At 43.0% G+C, this 13,660-nt stretch overlaps 1 long non-coding RNA gene across 1 annotated transcript; it reads right to left on the reverse strand.

Annotated features, from left to right (window-relative positions):
• Positions 1–8,252: 8,252 nt before the first annotated feature.
• LOC124075215 lies at positions 8,253–11,069 on the reverse strand. The gene is made up of 3 exons (XR_006845969.1): positions 10,131–11,069; positions 9,204–9,929; positions 8,253–9,045 (listed from the first exon to the last, which is right to left on the reverse strand). It is a non-coding gene; the product is annotated as an uncharacterized LOC124075215 (long non-coding RNA).
• Positions 11,070–13,660: the final 2,591 nt, after the last annotated feature.

Consider the following 13,660-nt stretch of genomic DNA (forward strand, 5'->3'; position numbering starts at 1 on the left):
GGGATCTAACTCAGGGTTTTTCACATTATTATAAAGAGATTTCTCTTCGAGTCAAACTGCAGTTGACATCCATGTCTGTCCAGACTGATTTAATATCTGTACCTGAAAACAAAATGCCTCCAGTCACAGGGACACATACACATCACTGCCAGAGGAAACAGTAATACAGCAAAATCTTTTAATTAATCTTATTAAACCTGTGCAGTAAGAAGTATAGACAAAGGTATTGGGACACCTGACCATCACACCAACAGGGACTTTAACGTCTCATTCGAAACACACAGACAGCTTTGCAACTCTAACAGCTTCCACTCTTCTGTGAAGGCTTTCCACAACATGTTGGAGTGTTTCTGTGGGAATTTGTGCCCATTCATGCAGCAGAGCATTTGTGAGGTCACACACTGATGTTGGACCAAAAGGTCTGGCTCACAATCTCCGTTCCAGTTCATCCCAAAGGTGTTGGATGGGGTTGAGGTCAGGGCTCTGTGTGGGCCAGTCAAGTTCTTCCACACCAAACTCATCCAACCATGTCTTTATGGAGCTTTGCTTTGTGCACTGGGGCACAGTCATGCTGGAATAGAAAAGGGCCTTCAACAAACTGTTGCCACAAAGTTGGAAGCATAGCATTGTCCAAAATGTCTGATCTACTGATCTGATGTGCACAAAATCACTTTTCTTGAACTGTTTTGGACATACAAAGTTTTTTCTTTTTTGTTGTATAGATATAATATAAAGACTATTGACTATTGAATTGACCTGTTGTGGAAAACAACTTTAAGTCTCTTGTGAAGACACTGTCAAACACTGTACAAACTATCCCACAGATAACAACAGGCCTGCAACTACTTCTCATCTCTTTGGTTTACAGTATAATAATATGTCCAAAGAACAGCTGCAGGAATCACTTGTCAACATTCCTTTTTATCTCTGCTACCGGATTTTAAAAATTAAATCTGTTTAATCAACACCATAATTGCTGCTTCACTTGTGTCCTATAAGGCCATAATTATGGTTTTGCAAAGATCCATGCAGACGGCTCCAGGGCTCGATGCACAGAAGGGTGTTATGGGTAACCGTGGGTCCACAGAGGAGCCTGCACTCTCATGCGTCATTTGGCTCTCCACATCAAGCAAATGAACTGGTTTTCAGGACAAAGGCTCAAAACAAGAAAGCGAAAAAGAAACAAATCAGCTTTACAAACAAACAAACAAACAAAAAAAAACACTTCTAAATCTGCCCGGTTTCCACTCTCATTTTGATCACATGCATCTCGTCGGAGCAGCCTGGCGGATGCTGCAGAGCCACAGCAGAAACACAGGAGTGGATCTGAAGCCTGATTTGATTACCGCAGTGATTATCACTCCATCAGACAGGCTGTAATTGTGAAGTAGATGTGAGGAGGCAGACGGAGGCGGGGGACCCGAGCACGAGCAGCTTGACAACAGGCCAGGTTAGAGGGAGGTGGTCCGGGACAGAACGTGCTGATCCGCCACTCATAATTGGTCGTTTGTTTCTCGGCCTACCTGTGGGTGTTGTTCAGACCGGAGCCACAGTTTCCCTACGTCTCCTGCCAGGAGTCAAGCTCTCCGGGGTTTAATGGAGCCCATGCAGGAACAATTTTTTTTTCCTACTCAGGGAAAATCAATTAACAGTGGCTAATGGCACAGAGATATTTTTCCTCTGCTGGATTTAATCCCTTTACACACGTTTTAGGGACAGCTGTGGGGTGGTGGTGGTGGTGTGGGGGGGGGGTGTTTTCACCAGCAGTGCTCCACATCCCTGAACGCATCATTGACTTTATCAGATTATCTTAGTTTTTCCCTCTCTGCCTAAAAAATGTCCTGCAGCACTTACATGTTCTTACTGTAGATGCTGGCTTTGCATGGCAGGAAATACTACAAATAAAACTGTTAAGTGCCTTCATGATCACAGTGGAAAACTCACAGAAAAGTGTCAATGATGCCCTGATTGCTGATTCCAAGCTCTGCATTATTTACTTTGCCTTCGTGAGCGAAGCTTTTTATTAAAACGAACTGATTTTGGTCTGACTGAGCCTTCATACTGGAGAGCCATTTCTTAGATGCGCCACTTTAATTATTTGCCAACATTTTAACCCTGAGGGATCTAATTTCACAACTCATTCAGGTGCAACATGTGAAGTTTTGTTATTGGTCAATTCATGAGTCACTTTGTTCTTTTATAAACCAACTGATCATCCCATTGTTTTTGTCAGTGAGTCAGTCCTGTCAACCTGTTCTTGACTTCTATGACCAAAGGGGACACAAGCTGCTGTGAGGCCGAGGCCAGCTGAGCAGTTTGCTGTCAGGAGCTGACATATTGTGGCCTCCCACCTGCTGACACAGTATATACAGACAAGTATTCAGACAAACCTCTTTATTCCTGAATTCAGGTGCGGTATGCTGCTGTTCTTCAGGGTTTGGGCTCGGCCCCTGACTTCCAGTGAAGGTAAATCTTAATGCTTCAGCATACCAAGACATTTTGGACAATGCTATGCTTCCAACTTTGTGGCAACAGTTTGTTGAAGGCCCTTTTCTATTCCAGCATGACTGTGCCCCAGTGCACAAAGCAAAGCTCCATAAAGACATGGTTGGATGAGTTTGGTGTGGAAGAACTTGACTGGCCCACACAGAGTCCTGACCTCAACCCCATCCAACACCTTTGGGATGAACTGGAACGGAGATTGTGAGCCAGGCCTTTTGGTCCAACATCAGTGTGTGACCTCACAAATGCTCTGCTGCATGAATGGGCACAAATTCCCACAGAAACACTCCAACATGTTGTGGAAAGCCTTCACAGAAGACTGGAAGCTGTTAGAGCTGCAAAGCTGTCTGTGTGTTTAGAATGAGGCATCATTGTCAGTGTGATGGTCGAGTGTCCCAATCCTTTTGCCTATACAGTGCACATGCGATCATGTGCAGCCTAACTTCCCCAAACAAGAACCCTGAGCCACAGACATAAATTTAATGCAGAAGTATTTTTAACCTCATCACTGGAGGTTGTTGGGTAGCTTATGAGGAGAATGCTGGAAATAACCCTCTAAACATCATTATAACAACCTGTGTTATTTAAGTCTGAAATAGTTTAGTTGCTTTAAATCTGATATAATGTAATCTAATAAAAATCCTGACCATGACAGCCTGACAGCCATCAGTCCCCATTAAGTAAATTTAATATATGGTTTTAAGTGTTTCATGTGATGCAGAGTGTTTGGTCCTGTGGCCATAACTGCACAGGTTATATATTAAACTGCCCTGGGTGGAATTTTCCACCACAGACTAATCAGCTGACAAGAGCTGATCAATGTGTCCATCACAGTCCAGCGCTCTCACAAACTCCTGATCCGATGGAAAGTTTCCACTTCAGCAGGCTCAGTGATTACAGCTCTCACTGAGAAAAGAGGGGCAATGATGCTGGGATCTGTCTTTAAGTCTATTATCTGTAGCCCAAATCCCACAGGATCCTCTGAAAGTCCGAGCTGAACCGCATCCCCATTCGTCACCCATCCTCTGCAACAGACCTGGTTTGGTGCTTCATTTGCACAGTGAGAACAACATACAAAACTCATTATTTTCACCCTTAGGCTTGGAGCTTTTGTTGTCATTGCCCTCCCCCAGCAGAATCTGACCAAAAACAACTCTCAGCTGCTTTTTGATCTGAAAATTTCAGCTTATTCTGCGATTCGGCTCATTGTAATTAGCTCCAGATCATCTGCAAGCATCAGCTAAATGTGGCAAAAATATAATTCACACTTTCTGCATACTTTTTCTCTTCACAATTTCAACTTTAATAAGTTAGAATAAAACTGATTAATACTGCCACTGTTGATTAGCCAGCAAACATCCAGCATTTTGCTGTTTTATGTCATGGGACATTTATATGTTTATATGTTTGCATTTTGGATTGCTGGTCAAACAAAACAAGCAATCTGAAGACGTCGCTTTATGAAATATTGATACACGTCCTTTAACACTTTATGACATCAAACAGAGATTAATTGACAAAGAAGTAAAGAAGATAATGACGAAGGCCCATCGTAATGTCCCCAAAGACCAAGACCATGAAGTCTTTAAATTGCTTGTTATGTCTGATATAAATATTTTGCACTTTTGCTTGGTATATGATTTAATGGGTACAGCAGAAATTTAGTGTTCCATTTCTAAACATTTGGGGAATCACAAGAGCCAACTTTTTTTTTTTTTTTAAGTTCAAAATCAAAATATCACAGGCTGAGATCTCCTGACATTTAATTCCTGTTTTTGGTGGATGAGCGAAACTTAAAAAACACAGGATCCTTTATATTCCACAGGGTAAACTAAATATCTGAACTCCAATTGACTGGTTAACTGATCAATTATCAAGCTGTCTGTTAAATTTCAACTGCAATTCACTGTTTATGCACTGTAAAAACACAATCGAGTCTTAAAACTGTTGGCCACTGTGAGATAAAATATTTCCCATCTCACAACAGGAAATCGAGACTGCGTGACCTTCTGCCGAGTTACGAGGAAAAAAACAGCGGAGAGCACAGATTAAATAACAAAAACAAGGTGTCGTCTCATAGTGAACTTTGTTCAGCGGGAGCCCGTTACAAACGGAGGAGTAACAAACGCACATAACACCAGATGTTTGAAGCCGTCCTGGGCGGCGAGCTGCTATAATTAGCCAGACACACTTGAGTCAGAGCCAAGGAGAGAACATATCTGCAGGAGGCCGACTCATCCACAGAGCTGCTGGGAACCACTCGGCTAACTTTTGATGTCCCTCCAGGAAACAGCCGTGATGTCAAAACGCCGGCTGAGGCCCCAAGGCAACATCACTCATTGTTAAAAACTCTCACACGGGTCCTAAAAAAGGTAACCTAAAAGGGGTCTGCATTAAGCCTGTCTGCACCATCAGTACAGACTGTGTCAGTACAGTTAGTACAAATCTGTCCTTTAATCTCTCAAAGTTTGGTCTGTCGGATCTTTTTTCCCCCCTGATTTCAGCTTGTTTGTGCCCTGCATCCTCCAGCTGTTGCTGAGATCTGACGGACAAACAGGGAGGAGTTCAGGACAGCTTTGACGAGTTCATCCAGTCGTCCATCGGGACACTCAGCTGAACTGAATGTGTGGGTTATCTTTTTAAAGAAAGTGATGTATAAGTTCTCTATATTATTAGGGGTTGAGGTCATCGGTGAGATAAAAGTGGGTGATTGTTTCGCAGACAAAGACTTCGAGTCTCCAGTCGGCAGCTGGTTAGCTTAGCTTAGCTTAGCACAAAGACTGGAAACAGGGGGAAACAGCTAGCCTGCTTCTTTCTAGAGGTAAAATCTGCTTAATCTGTTATCCATACAACAAATTTGCAGTTATATGTCAGATTGTTTCTTGAACAGGTAATGTCAACATGAGCTAACTGTGCCCTCTGCTGTCAGCCTTCAAGCTAAGCTAAGCGAACTAGCTGCTGTATAGCTACATGTTTAGCACGCTCACCATACAGAAGTGAGAGTGATATTGATCTTGTTCTAAGTTCCATTAAATTGCTGAAAATCATTCCTCATCGCTCTCATTTGTTTCCTGTCAGCTGAGTTCACTCGACTCTTCAACAAAGGCAGAACCACAGATTTTTTGAACTGAAGAGAATTTGCAGACTTTAATCCTGAATATGAAGGGAAATTGAATTGAAACTGAATTGAAACTATCATCTATTTGAACAACATATTTAATGAGACATAGATTTCCTATTTTTTCTTGCACTGGGCACAAATTTCACTCATTTCAACAGGCTTTTATCCACCTCGTTAACTCTCTCCTTAATTTGACTGTTGCTGTCTTTTTAAATTAATTAAAAAAGTTATTTGTCTCTTAATTAATTATGCCTTCTTTTCTGCATCTTTTGCATGAGATGAGAGATGCATAAATAGGTTTGCCTTGCCTCCATGACATTTCTGGATTTCACCCTCTGCAGCGAGAAGCAATAATTAAGAGTTTTATTTGTCCGTTTGTCACTAACTGAATAATGAGTCTCGTCATTCAGAGCATGCAGGGGAAGCTGCTAACCTAATAATCTATTTTCCACTTTCCTGCACCTGGGAACATTGGATGTTATTATAATCTCTCTCTCTCTCTCTCTCTCACACACACACACACAGTGAGAATAAAGCTGCTGCCCCCCCACCCCCACTCATTCATGAAAACCGCCTGTTAAATCCCTCCATCAAGCCTCCTTCATGTATCCACACTACATCTGCTATCTAAGCCTGCTGCTCAGAGGGTGATGCATGTTTTTTTATTCCTGAATGAGGGTATCGTATCAAGGTTATTTGCACAGAGACTCAGCTAATCCCAGTTATGCACACAGTAGATGTATAATCCAACCAACACCCACTGCCAGCTGTTGAGGGAGAAGCAGAATATCAGCCAGTCATCCATCTCTCGGACAACAGCTACATTAAAAAGTGAAGTGTACCAATCCGTCGTGCAGATGTGATTTATTTCACAAAATAAGCAAAAGCTTTGACCTGCTGGTGGCTCTACAGGAAAAGTCTGCAGGATTTATCCTCTGAGCACCATGAATACCTCGACTTAACTCTATGGTAACTGCAATCTGAAGCAAAGTGGACTAAAGCCTCGTACAACCACAACAATCATCAGGACCAGTATTCACTCCCTGAATTTTCAGTTGTCATACAAATAAACTGCAGGAATGAATTAAAGTTTAAAATTCACGACAGGTGTAGCCAGCAGAGACAAACATTACAAATAACACACATTTCTGTTCGCAGACACCTACGCCTAAATGACAGACATCACTTTTAATGGCCAAATGAAGTTGGCAATGTCACAGATCCTACAGTCTGACAAGGCCTTGTTGTTCTCATTCATTTCATCCTGAGTTTGCCTTTTGACATTTTTAACCAAAACATATTTAAAGCCTGTCGTATCGTATTCAATCATAAGCCAATGTGATGCTGCGGGGGTTTCATTCTGCTGAAGTATCCTCAGCAGTAAAGGGAGGAGGCCTCGCTGACCAGTGTGTCGCCATACGTCCAACAATCACCTAACGAAGCTTTAAACAACTTCACGTAATGTGGTGTAATCTATGTGAGCACCAGCTCTGAAAGCAACAAATTACAACATTCATACACAGAAGGAGAGCAACTTCAGAAGCAAGCTGAAGGAAACTGATCCTCTTGCTTGTTACACAGGGTTCATTTGCGTCGTTTTAGTGGTCCCATGGGTCTACATTGCAGTAAATAAAGCAAACAAAGGTTACAGGCCAGGCGCCTGTAGAATACATGCAGGATTATATAACTCTCTCATCGGATATTAGCCTAATTCCACTCATGTGGTACAGGAATGCAGGGGCTAAACGATTCTTGTGAGTAGAAACTTCAGTAGAAAAATGTGTGTATACAGTAGATACAGAAAGAGAGAGAGAAAAGAAGGATAAAGTGAGGACAGGAATGCAAATTGTAAAAGTGCAAACCTCTCCAGTGGCTCGGTCTCGGTCATATGACACACGAGGAGCCGAGACGGTTCATGTCTGCAGTCTACACCGGTCATCAGCCTCTGGTTCCCATGATCCAGCTCAGTGACCCTCTGCTCTCATAATCAAACATTTGGCAGGCCTCCTTCAGGCACGTGGGCCTCAGCGAGTGTTCACTCGTGTTTTAGACTGAATGTCTCCAGAAACATTTTCATCTAAAGACATCACAGGGTGTGAAGTTCATTTAAGATTGAAAGCTAACAGAATCCCTGTGTGTTTGTCCACAGAAAAGACCGATGTGGAAGAACTTGACTGGCCCACACAGAGCCCTGACCTCAACCCCATCCAACACCTTTGGGATGAACTGGAACGGGAATTGTGAGCCAGGCCTTTTGGTCCAACATCAGTGTGTGACCTCACAAATGCTCTACTGCATGAATGGGCACAAATTCCCACAGAAACACTCCAACATGTTGTGGAAAGCCTTCACAGAAGAGTGGAAGCTGTTAGAGCTGCAAAGCTGTCTGTGTGTTTAGAATGAGACGTCATTAAAGTCCCTGTTGGTGTAAAGGTCATACTTCTGTCCATATGGTGTACAAGCAGCCAAGTGGTAAAAAGAACCGTCACTGCAAGTTATGTCTAAATAAAATCCTATATCAACAGTAAAAGAATTAAATGTGAGTGTACACTTTTACTGTATTTTAATAAATGATTAATCATTTAGTGACAAACAGAAAGCCAGTAAAATCACTGAAGTACTTTGGTTTTAATTTATTTGATATAATGAAACTTTCCATGAAACATTCTGTCTCACATCTGATGCCCAGAGGAAGAAATAAAAGCCCTCAGCAGGAAAAAACACCTCATAAAACATGTGGCCCTTTAAACTTTATATTCTATGTCTTCTTCATGTTGCTAATGAGACAAGCATACATTCTCTAACAGTTAAAAACTGTAAATGACATCTTTAGCGCTCTTCAAAATGTATAAGTTAAGCTTGCCTGGCGTCTCAGACCTAAATATTAATGATTCACAGCAGGCATGAATCTGCTCTAATGATTCCAGCTATTGCATAGTCCAATGCACTCACAGAGGCAGCAATAACTCAATATGTTTACACTCTGAGGTTCGGTGTGTATCACAGATGTCCAGACTGTGATACTTCACACCGTTCACATTGCTGGATAATCTGCTGCCTGTACAAGTTGAGCTATGTTTGGAGTCTCCTTGGATGTAGGGCGGCTACACGAGCCCAACTCATCGTCCTCTTCTATATAAACACACTGCAGTCTGCTTCATCCTGCTGCGTCAGGCTGATGCCAGGACATGCAGCAGTGGTGTTTCACACTGTTAAGTCAAGTGAATACAAGGTTTCCAGGGAGATGTTTTCAAAGTACCTGTAAAAGATGCAAGATGCTCTTTTATCCCAAACTGAGTCTGCACACGGCAAACTTCAAAGGCTGCTGAGCAGCAGGCGGCGAGAGCAGAGGCCCTCGCCGCATCCTTTCATCTCTGATCTGGTTAAATGAACCAGCTGCTTGACACTTGCATTTGCACCACCTTCCCTGGATGAATTAGAAAAGCGGGGTCATGGATGCAGGAGAGGAAAGGAAAGAAGACACTCACTTAGAAAGCATTATGCTAGAAAGCATATCAAAGTTCTAAAAAAAAAAGAGGAATGAGGGTGTTAATCAGTGGCTGTCTGCTGGACCTCCTACCTGGAGGCCTGCACAGCAACCAAAGGATCCAATGCTGGGGACCACAAAATACCCCTAGAGGTCCTGAGTGCCTTCCCCTGACAAGTCAAAGCTCCAAAGCCTCCGCTGCCTTTGGGGGTGTGTTTGTATGTGGTCTGCAATGTTTAGGTTTGATTGCCAGAATCCAAAGTTTCCCTGCATTGTAAACATATGATGAATGTTATTCACTTCATCTGTCAGTGGTGTTAATGTTGTGGCTGATCAGTGTATGTGTAACCCAGACTCCTTAGTGCACTCTCTCTGATGTGCCACGACTCTGATTCACTTTTAGTAATTTTGTTCAACATGTCCACAATATTGCCCCTTTGGTCTTCATCTGTGCAGGAAGACCCAGCGTTGCAGCTGGAGACAGATCGTCACAGAGTCAGTCATTCAGCTCAGTTCAGGCCTGCAGATAAAATTAGATTGGCTGAGCAAATGTTTAAGAGGATTAGGTGTGTGTGTGGCGTGATTTGGTGTCACTTGTACAGCACTTCACTTCTTTGAACACAGCGCATTATGTTGTAAATGCAGTTATTTTTAATTTGTGCACAAAGCATTGCTCACGATGTTCTCCCACATGTTTGCTTTGTCTGCACGGCAGCATCAAAGCCAGCTGGGCGAGGCGGACGACCGACGTGCTTGTTCCTGTTGCGTCAAAGCGGTGACACCGTGCTATATTTAAATGGCACTGACAGGCCATGATCACTGTAAATGAGAGGGCGGAGGAATGCATGGCTAAATTAAGCATGACTTTTCTTAGTCCCTCAATGGTATTGGCATACAATAATATGACGTGGGGGGAAAAAAAACAACAACAACAAAAAAAAACTTTCTTTAGGGACTCTTGACAGCAGTGACACAAATTAGATGCACGCGGATAAATATGTGCACAAGCAACACACCCACCAAGTGCAAATTAACATCCTCTCGCAGATGCATTTTCTCGATGGAAAAACTGCAGTGACCCACTTCCACCTGTGTCTATAAAACAAGGCGAGAAGAAGAAAGCCGCTCTCTCCGGGGAAGGCACGCGGTGGAAAATTCCTCTTTCGGTGGACAAACAGACAGCGTGAGGCCCAGAAAAACGCCTGGACAAACTTGGCATTGTTCAGAAGAATCACTGCGTTATCTGAGGAATCCCTGGGATTTGGAGACACAGACGGAGTTGCAAAAGCACTTATCAGAACAAAAACAATGGCATTCCTCTGAGGCATAGACAAAGAGAAGAGATTTCACTGAAGATTTGTTGGGACATGCAGCGAGGTGCCTGAATCATCAATAAAAAGACGTATGGGAACTTCTCCCAGTCGGTTGTTTTGCTGCAGGCTCATTGTGTTGTGACCCAGTGCCCTCTGTGAATATTTAACAAACAGTGAAGGACAAACGTGAAGCAGTTGTATAATGCTGTTTGCATTATGGTGCTATGATTAACCTCTCGTCTTTACGCAGAGCTGTTGACATATTTATTCCCCTTCATCCTTCACCTTGTGAGTGAATCTCCAAATCATCCACACATTTCACCCCACGCCTCCAAAGGTCAATCCCAAGCTTGTAGCCTTCATATCTCGCTTTGTTTGAACTGCTCTCACGCTTTGACCCACGCCAAGACACTACAGCGATCTTTACAGGAATATTCTTGACTTTCCGATAACAGCTCACCACATACTGTAAACTAACTGTGACGGGGTGTAGCGTTTGTTTAAGCAGCACATATAAAATAATCAGCCATCCATCAGTAAGAGACAATAGTTACAGAAAGACGACCAGACACTCAACAGGCTCTTCGCCCTGGAAATTATGTCAGAGCTTTTGGCCCATAATATCAAACAGCCCACAGATGAATCAAGTACTGGGACTGTTACATAAGGAGGAACATGAGCAGCAGAGGGGGGGGGGGACAAGGCTGAGACACCAAGCAGTCCCTCCAAAGTGGCTCTTGCCTTATAAGTCAAATTAAACCCACATTGTCAAAGGAGATTTAATCAACTGATTCTGCAGCACGGGCGATCTTTGAGTCTCTGTATCTGGAGTGTGTCAACATGGCACCGGCTGGGAAACAAGAAGACACAGGACGAGCCTGGCTTCGAGCAAGATCAGAAACTGTAACACAGAACTGGTGCAAGATTTCAAAATCCAGGGGAATGAAAAAAAAAAATCATTTCAAATTGCTGCAACTGATCTGAGGCAGACCGTCCAATCAGAAAACAGCGAGCGGTCTTGGCACTGTGTGAAGCAGAGTCGTGCATTAGGCACATACTTTCTGTTACGACCCAGCTTAAGAGTACCTGCTGACTGCTGAGGATGAATTGCACTAGCAGGACGGGGGCTGCGTTGTGTAACGGCGACGTGAGATTGCATCTGACACAGGACGGCATAGCTGTAGTTGCCTCAGGATGATGCTCCCTCTTTCATAACACTTTATGCGTTCTTAATCCTCCATCAGAAAAAGCTCTCCTCTAACTGAAGTTTCACCTCCTTTACACCTGCCGCATCTCCCTCCCTCCCTCCCTCAGCATCCATATCTGATCACAACAACAGTGCCGACTGAAAGACTTTAAAAAAGCCGCAGGAGTTCTGTTTCTTCAGCAGAATGAAATCGCAGGCTCTCCCTCTGCATGGGCAGAAGTAGCATAAATAAGTAAATAAAGTCATGAGCTAAACTGCAGAGACAACAGTTTTGTGGTAAACCTGTACAACAGACTACTCATCGCAGCACACTGTTTCACCTGTCTGTATGCAAGAATATCAACATGATTAACTCCTTTCTTACGAACAGGAAACGGATCGTTGGCTGCCAATCAAACTGCAGCTTTGGAAAGTTTCTGCTTATTAAACTTCAAAAAGCTGTGAGCTGCTCCCACAATTCCAATTCCCATTTGGTCGATCAAAAAGTGGACAAATTTAGCCTGCAGGCTGTCTGCTTTGAGCATATTTCATTCTGATGCTTCAGACTGTGGTTTGGATTGCTGACACAGTGATGAGTTACATACATAACCCCCGGTTCTCAGACTGCTCACAACATAGTAACAGTTTCCTGAAGGTTGTGTCAGTGTGCATTTTTACTGTGTGTTCACACCTGCCAAAAATCATAAAATTATTCATTTACGTTAGGGTGAAAAAAAGCAGTTAGGGTCTCATAACTGACCACTCACGTCAATGCAATCCTAATTCATAATCACACACATCTATCAGAAACATGAGTAGTTTGAACCGGTGGTTGGTGGAGGACTGACATTCGATGTCCTACTTTCATTCCTGATTAAGATTTTATAATTTAATACCATAATAAACTGAATTTGCTACGGATTTTGGTTCGGTGTTTGGTGTAAGGTCATGACACAACAGAAGACCTCAATATTAAGACCAATGTCCGTCTCCATCTGTCTCTCTGTCTGTACATGACAGTCTTCAAAAAGCTATGAATCTTTGCCACCATGACTTACTAGTTCTACTTCTTCTCCGTGACCAAAGTGGGGGGCATCGCTAAAAATCGACTTAAACTGTGCCTTCGCCCCACACTGACTGGTCATGTGTCTTGTCACTGTCTTATCCATCAGCTATCCGGAGGAAATGAGTCACATCTCTCAGATCTCAGGGTTCATCCAGACTGAGGCTGACAGACGCTGCTCACGCCTCCCACAAGTGACCAAAAATGGCCAGATGCATCAGCCCGCCGTCAGAGAAGCACTTTCATCGTTTTCTGACATCTCTGACAAATGATTAGTTGAGAGAACATGCAGCCCATTTATAAATAGTGAAAAGAATCGTTGATTTCAGTACCTGCATCTGATGATGTCTGTAAGTAAAATCTGAGGGAAACATAATCTGTACCTGACCTTGACAGCTTTGGTATTACTCTTATTGTTTGAATTTTCCATCTGCCGTTTCATGATGTCTCAAAAAAAAAAGAAAAAAAAATCAATTCAAAATGTAGCATCAAGCAGCAGAGAGACTTTAATCTCCTGTTAAAACCTCCATTAAAACCCCCCTCTGTGGGATTAAGACAAAGAGAGAGGGAGAGAGAGGACTGAGGCCAGAATTTGGGAAGAATAAATTCCCAAAATTTCACCCATATAACACTCAACAACGTGCTGAATATAGAATCACTCCGCCTGATCTCTTTCATTTCCAACCTCCACATCAACCAGACAAAGAAACCAACACTGCCTCCTTTTCCAGTCTCACAGTGGGTTAATTAAATGCTGTCAGTGTGTGCATCAGCCCACACCGGGTCTTTCAGCTAATGGCCAATTAGAGTGGCAGCGGGCGCTCAGATCGACTGAGCTTTTGACTGTCATGGGCTTTATCAAATTATCAGGTAACATGCTGCACTTTAGGGACAAACCAATACAATGAGATGAAATAAATAATTCAATTTCTGTGGAAAAAAAATTAAACAAAATAGAGACTGCAGACGCCATCGTTCATAGCTACAT

The sequence above is a fragment of the Scatophagus argus genome, chromosome 17, assembly GCF_020382885.2.
Source record: "Scatophagus argus isolate fScaArg1 chromosome 17, fScaArg1.pri, whole genome shotgun sequence".
Taxonomy (NCBI): domain Eukaryota; kingdom Metazoa; phylum Chordata; class Actinopteri; family Scatophagidae; genus Scatophagus; species Scatophagus argus.